General features: G+C 35.9%; 1 long non-coding RNA gene across 3 annotated transcripts; it reads right to left on the bottom strand.

The window, feature by feature from the left end:
• Positions 1 to 229: 229 nt before the first annotated feature.
• On the bottom strand, positions 230 to 7905 carry LOC120328711 (uncharacterized). 3 transcript variants are annotated; one of them, XR_013477333.1, is made up of 3 exons: positions 1338 to 1352; positions 807 to 975; positions 230 to 552 (listed from the first exon to the last, which is right to left on the bottom strand). It is a non-coding gene; the product is annotated as an uncharacterized LOC120328711 (long non-coding RNA). The 3 variants fall into 3 exon arrangements; XR_013477332.1 differs by having other exon boundaries at positions 807 to 1235; XR_013477331.1 differs by having other exon boundaries at positions 807 to 7905.
• Positions 7906 to 8321: the final 416 nt, after the last annotated feature.

Raw genomic sequence — 8321 nt, forward strand, 5'->3', positions numbered from 1 at the left:
AGGGAGTATTCAAACCATATTTGAACATAAGTCAAAATAGAATTGCTAACAAATCAATCATTCTAACTAACTATTAACATAAGCTTGGAATCATATAGAAAATTTCAAAACAATTTTCCCGTGAGAACAGATTTAAGTGTTGAATATTATAGATGGATGCGTCATTCAGATGTAATGCACTCACCCGATCCCCCATTAAACACTCTCCACTCTCCAATACAGACAAATATATTTTATCAAAGAGTTATATTTGATTCTCGAAATATCTTATTATACTTTTTATACATGTCAACTATCATGTAATAATAGGTCAAAGTTACGATTCCTTTCTCTTAATTAACTCAATGATTTTCATAATTGATTAACAATCCTTAGCCACCACAAAAGGGTTGGTATACCAGCAAGCGTGGCAAGATCCACAATAATTTGGGACACATCTTGCTCCACGTTTTGAGCACTTGCTGTCTTTGCAGGGGTTCTTGTTTTTTCCAACACATTTCTTTGGTGGCAGCTTTGGTGGGCAGTAGTTTGGAGGCATTGAAGACATCATGGCTGGGAATACAAAAATTAATTAGCGAAATAAATATGATCACATTTACATCATATAACAGCAAAAAATCGAATAACGCACAACCACGATGATGTAAGGACGTAATGAAGACTTGAAGGATTAGGATATCAAATCCAGAGATATATTTAAATTCGATATTTCAAAGGTACAAATGAAAACAAGATTGTGCCCTATCGCAATGGTTTTTACATATAGCACACTGAATAAACACAAAAAGAAATAGTACTGTACTTACGACAGAATTTTATTTTCGGCCGCTTTGATTTTGCGCATTCAGCCACTATAATCGTCATAAGTACATAAATTACCAAAATCAACTTCTTCATTATGCTCTGTCGTCGTCTTGTCAAGAGTGTTCCAAATAGGTAAATATTTTGATTCCGTGCTACATTTATAACAACACACTGTCGACGAATGTCAGTGTTTACAAAAATTTCGCAATAATTCAGCCAAAGTAGTCAGTAGAAGAAAGGATGGGTATGGAATTTCGATTTGACGACTTGCAAAACGCATTTTCCGTTTGTAATTCGAGAAAGACTATACGAGAATTAAGCATCGTTGTAAATTCTCCGAAAGTTCTCATTTATACGTTTTTTAGTATGCCATGATTGACAGCTAACAGTTACCAGGAGCGAGTCATATTGGTTCATTTCTTTCTTTTCTTCTAAAAATATGAACATATTAAGTTATGACCAATTAGAAACCCATTCTACTGAATAACAAATGGACCTACGAATAAATTACTGAATGGAATTTTTCCGCTTACTGTGTTCGGTTAAAATATATCCCTTCAGTCCGTTGGATGAAACAATCAATACTGTAGAAACAATACCAGTGCCGCTTTTCACTCCATAGTGCAGGAAGAACCCATTTAAAACATTCATCATGGATTTGCTTTCATTGAATTGTTGTCGCTAATAAGTGTCACCTCAAGACAATTGCGCTTCTTCTTACCCGCCCACATTTTGAGAAAATGAATGAGTATAAAAATCAGAGAATTGGTACAAGAGTGTCACGCACGTCTATTAGATTCTGTTCTGTCCGTGTTTTACTAATCATAATATTTCAAATGCATAGCGCGCAGTAATCTATTTAATATTACTGTATCCCTTAGTTCTTCGGTGTTTGTAAACTAAACAAATTCTGAAAGCTAGGTGATGAACCGTGAGGACTATATTCAGCTCTGAAATAATGAAGACATAAAATTTTGTGAAAGCGCTAGTGAGCAATTGATTCGATTGCAAATTTGACGCCGACCTGAACGTTGCCATGCAGGACTAATCAATGAAAATCTTAATCAAATAACATAAAAGTAAGCTAATAATAACTAAGGATGGTAAGTATGACTACTCACAAGTATTCGATTCTTATCCGATTCCTAAATTTACGATTCCTCGACATATCTTACCGAGAAAACATAAAATTTTGTGAAAGGCGCTAGAGAGCAATTGATTCGATTGCAAACTTGACGCCGACCTGAACGTCGCCTTGCAGGACTAATCAATGACAATCCTAATTAAATAACATAAAAGTAAACTAATAATAATTAGGGATGCTGAGTATGACTACTCACAAGTATTCTATTCTTATGCGATTCCTAAATTTTCGATTTCTCGACATATCTTACCGAGAAAACATCCCCACCCAACCAATACCATATGAAACCAAACAAGAAAGCGAAGTTCAGAAAAGACGGCCAAGACTAAGTAGTAGTGGTATCCAATCTGTCACAGGAAACAAAATCGCACAAAAGAAAAGAATCCCTCAGAATCCACAGAGATATTAGACTTCTAGCGAAAAACATATATATAGTGAAGTAATAAAAGTTGGTATAAGGCTACTGGTATATATATCCACATATCCTGAATTTCAACTGCGTGAAACTGTCCTTATTAGTATATATTTATAGTATATATAGTGAAGGATTGTCGTTCGATGAATCCTGAAACTTAAATCCTTCATCTTGCATTTACTGCAGTTCGTCCGAATCATTGTGAATTAATTTACAACCATATGCGGAAATGCACGTAGGCTACACACATTTGTCCAAATTAATCATTATCGGAATAGAATTTAGGCTGGATCGAACATTCCATCTGGGTATTACGCCCGCAGCAAACAAGTTTCGCAAACGACGCACCACCCGTGTACCAGTTGTACTTCAAGCATAACTCAAATATAAGTTAGTGTACACTAAGAGGATCAATCGATTACTTCTATCTCTTCAAATTTTTTCTGAATTTGTTTTTATAAACTTGAATTTGACATTGAACCTGTTGGTATGTCGTGATTTGTTGTTCGAGTCTGTGCCAAAACATTAAAGTATGTTACTCAAACACAGGTAACTATTTTTTGCTTGCTACGCTCTTGGGTAGGCTACTTATGAAAAGATAAGAACTGAGGTAAAGTACTCATTCGGATGTAACACGATCAAAATAGCTATTAAAAATATTATTGGCGCTCGTAACACTATCGCTCAATTGCATTAACGACCTGCCTACCCGCACAAATTCAACTCCCAAATCTACTACTGGCTACTTTAGTTTGCATGTTTAACAGAAGTTAGGCGATCCCGGAAAATCTACATCGAATCCCATCCGGGGCGCGACTCACTGCTCTTTGGGATTCATTTTGCACTTCGTATGTGTGATGGTGTGATGACGAAAACCAGGAACAGATAGTCGCTGCGCATGGCAAAAAATGTACCGAAACACAATTAACGGATGTCATTTGCTATTTTGTTGCGAATAAGAGATTTCATTTGATTACTTACTATTATGAGGGCATTTGTTACGTTATATAATTACTCTTTGCAATACTGTGGGCTGTGGCCCGTATATTCTGAGCACGTATTCCCGTATTCCTAATGAGGGGTTCCACATATAACTCTCCGTCCTTAAACAACTCCCCGACATGCTGTACCTTTTCGTTGGCTTCCGCCTACCGTTAACGCTCATCATCACATTTTCTTCCAGATTCTCCACAACATCCGTCTCTATACCGATTCTAACCTTGTACACTGTAGTGATAAGGTTGAAAAGGGCCATATTTTATATGCATACTGTTGAAATGTAGGTGCCAACCTTCCAAATGATTGTTCGTTTTAATTTCAACATCAAATACTGACCAACAGAGTTGGATCAATTATATACATTAATTCAGTTTAATTACAATTGCAATTATACTCCCTTAAATATTTCAATTACATTACAATTCTACAACTCCTAAGAAGGCACTATAATGATTCACTTATTTGATTCAAACTTAAATTTCCGAAACATAACTAAAAACTAACGAATAGCATTTGGAATCGCAAAATGAGGTATTGTTTAAAACCACGACTGAAAACTTACGAAATAAAAAAGGAAGGCGATTCTCGGAAAACGCCCATTAGAAAAATATTTCGCCTTTTTTCGTGTTATTGGGGGCCAGGTGAAAGGACGACTTAAAGTTCTTGACATCAATTACAATTGATCCAACTTTGCTGGCCAATCATTGGGAGTCCAGACAATTAATTACAATTGCTTGAAAATCAATTCACGTATATGTGCCCTCAGCATTGACACGCCATCCAGGCAACTAAATCACAGATATATATCTATTAGAAGCCGCATGTTCTGATAATTTGATATTACTATTCCCACAGTTAGAATATAAATCAGTTATAATATAATATATATTACAATTAATATAATACTCGCATATAAAAATAACGATGATTTTTATTAATCAATCATGAGCGTAATGATCAAGTATATATATATGGACCACAGCAACGTCAGAAAAGGGAGCTTGGAGTTTGCAGCTGCGGTGGTAGTCGCATGAGTGCCACTCCTCGAGCACTGATTGTAAACACTTGAGGTTGGAAATCAACTGGGTGTCTCCTCATATATACACCAACATTTAGTTGTTTGTTCTCCGCTGCAGTAGTTAAATTATGATGTTCTCTGGGCCTCAACACATATCATTCGTTCTTCCGTTACCTAATTCCTGTTTTACTTTGTGGTGGGCTGTATATTCATTTAAAAAAAAAGACGCACCTTTCGTTATATTTGTTTAGCACGCACGTTTCAATTCGTCTCATAAACATATTAGAAAAAACTAGTAAAGTTCAGTACAATTTCGCATTACTGTTGAAAAGTCCGTTTCATTTGGGATATTTTAATGCTTATCATGCGATAACGCTAAACTCAAAAGTGCATTACGTTAGATTTTCGGATGCTCACTCGATGATAAGAGCTCTTCATGAACCAGGATATGACACATGCGAGATCATATTCATATCCGATATGACTGATTGAATATACAATATTGCGCTTGATAGTGAAAACATATATCAGCTAAACTATGTCTGGGAACAACTATGCTTCATGATGCAGCTAATATAAAATGCATAATATACAAAACTTTCCAAAAATCGCGAGTTTTTGCTACATTATGTGTCAACAGTGCTAGAAACTCTTGGGGACACACAATATATACAGCAGTGTATGGGACAATTTCAGACGTGTAGCACTACACTGATCTGGTCGATTCGAACAAAGCTCCATATGTCCGAAACCTCTGATACTGTACTTGTGGATTTGAGAATACCAATCTATATGAATAGGTCAGGATTTTTTTACACCTATGATAATTAATCACTAGACTGCATCCTACACAAGATGTAAGAATCCATTCCTGCAAAAATATGTCAGCCAAGCAACCATATAAATTTAATAGGGAAATCTGTTCAGGCAATATAAACTGACATCCCCCCTATTACGCAGAAGCTAACGAAATTCAGCCAATAGTGTATAATAAAAATATATCACAGACATAAGCAAATAAACACGATTCTGATTCAAAATTTCAATAAGTTCGAGCTATCACTGCATGCAAAACATGTTTCCATGGTAACTGTCATGAAGAAAGTTAGAATCAGATTCATTATTCTATTACATTGTCTTGATCTAGATACAAAGAATATGAAATCAGTAACCAAAAACAGAGTCTGCCACAAAAATGCATTTCCAAGAATATGTTACACATAACCTGTTAAACAATTAGAAATTGGATAACGACATACTGGTGTAAATAAAAATTATCAACATATTTCAAAAGTAAATTTTCAATATACTAAAGATCTAATTCGAAACCTGTAGCTGGTATATGAAGTGCATTAGTCAGATTTGTACATCTCTCCAATATTCCTAACCCTCATTGAAATATGATAAACGAATGCATGACTTGTTTTCGAGTTGCTGATACATTAAATAAATGCAGTTCAAGGCACAATAATGCAATGGAAAAAGCAGACAATTAGCAATATCAAAAGCTTTGAATAATCATGTCAAATCACCAGATCATTATGTTTAAATAATATTAATTGCACTAAATGTTGTAGCCTACATGAAGTTTATCAAATCCTAGTTCCGGGAATAATGGATAAGCCAAAATTTATTTTTTCCTCTCGCAATCAATTGCATCAAGAATCTTGTTAATCTTGTTGTCATTATCAACAAATCCATCACCATTCTTTTTTGAGTGGATTACTTTATCATTGACATTGACTTCAAAAGATCCTGAAATTCCTGGAGTAGATTGTCCAGATATTTCAACATCATCAGTCTCAAATTCCTGTTCTATTAGGTTTTTGAGACTCCTGTATCTGGATCCATACCCTCATCCACCACAATAAATAATATGTATTTTTACAGTCATTTTTACTCCGATGTGTGGTTTATATGGTTATTTGTATATATAATAGATACAATACTGAACCAAAATATTACATATAAAAAAGAAGAAAAGGGTTAGAAGATAGCTCAAAGCGTAAAAACTTCAGGATACAATAGAACATTTACAAATTTGAAGATTTGGGCCCGCATCTGCATCACAGTACAAGCAGGGTAACCAGATGAGCGATGGCAAGTATTCCTAATGATTACAGGATTAGCAAATTCTGTAGGAAAACGATCCTCAGAGCAGAGCTGAAGATCTAGTTTGAAATTGCAATGGCTTTGACTCCAGCTCTGTCTTTTGATGTTTTTATTCACATCAGTGGAAGAAAGGAAGGATTTACACATTTATCCCGAGGGAGAGGAAAGCCGATAAGATGGCTTAACCATATGGCGAACCACGGCCTCTCGTCTGGTTACCGGTCCAGGTTGGGTATGGGATTAGTTAGCCAGTTATTTGTTTCCAGAAGCATCATAGCCTGATAGTCATTTGAGTTTTTTTTTATATAACCACTGCCGTGAAATATCAGCCCAAATACAGTTTTGACTTTGACAGTTTGAGGAATTCTGTACGGTATCAGGGTATAGCCAGATAGTGGAATAGGCCTACCAGAATTGGGGGCACCGGTACCGTAACATTCTAACCTGCTAATTGGTACCGGTAACTTGACGGTAAAGTCCCAGTGTTAGTCTACTATTATTCCACTGTCGGACTGTTGTCTTTCAAAGTTAAGCGACGACGAAGATAGCTTAAAATTAAATTGCAGACTAGAGACTACGGTACCGTACGGTACTTAACTAGCCTAATGCCACACAGACAGGTCTGCAGGTACGGTATTTCAGTATAGTATAGTAGTATGTATGTTAACATAAACTGTAACGTTAACTATTCCATTAGTCAACAATGTTTGGAGACCTGAAAAGATCGAAATTACAGTCCTATCTCGGCTATCTGTCTGATAGTCTTATTATACCGGTATCTGTATAAAACGCGACAAGAAGTCCTGCGCCTCACGGTAAATATAAGCTCCAAAATTCGCAAGAGTCATCATGAAAATAAGGATTGGAGGGAACTGCATTACTCATCAATATCCAGAGAAGGGGTGACACCGGGCGATTTTTTCATACGCAGCGTTAGCGTTATTGTACTAAAATCGTAAATATATACTACTACTAGATGTCCAACTCCGCTCGCCGTATAATAAACAAACAAAGGCGATGTTGCACCTCCAAGTGGCGGGCGTCACGGCCGGTTTATTTCTGACAAGGTGCTTAACGACGACGACGCTTCTGCATCACAGATCGCGAACTCGCCCTGTTCATTGATAATGATGACTGATCGAAATATTTGCTGAAGGACGTGGAGAATTTGATAAAAATGAACAAATCATTGTGAAAATGAAGACACAGTCTGTTCTGCAAATGACCAGGATGATGTGACAACATCTTTGTCGAAAGACAGCAAGGCATCAAAAATGCGATGCATTGCAAAAAATGTCAGTCAGATGTAGATAAAGTTACGAAAATGAATACTTTGCACTTTATATAAAAAAAAACGCTTAGTAGCACAGCCTTTTGGTCTCACTCCATCTCAAGTATTGTAGCTTTTACAGAAGTTTTTTCTCCACTTGACCTATAATCAGGGCTGCCATCACGTCCTTATTTTTAAAATTTGTCCTTATTTTGAAGGTCATTGTTTTAGAAAATATTTTTGTTCTTATTTCTAAGAAACATCTTTATTTTGACGTGTGTCCTTATTTTTAAACCTTATAAATGAATATACCAGTAAATTAAACTTTGAAATTAGTTTAGATCTGGAACTTCATAAGAGATAAAATGAGTAAACGTAAAAAATTTACCGTGATGATTATGAGAAAGAATTCACTGGCGTCAAACGAAACGAAGGGCCAGTGATTTGCGCACTGCAGCTTTTGTGAATGTGACAACAATCTGGAATCCATAGGTAGAGCAGCAATTTCTGTTAACAATAATAATACAATAATAATAATAACAACAAGATGGACAATAGG

Source organism: Styela clava, chromosome 7, assembly GCF_964204865.1.
Source record: "Styela clava chromosome 7, kaStyClav1.hap1.2, whole genome shotgun sequence".
In the NCBI taxonomy this organism is placed as follows: Eukaryota; Metazoa; Chordata; class Ascidiacea; order Stolidobranchia; family Styelidae; genus Styela; species Styela clava.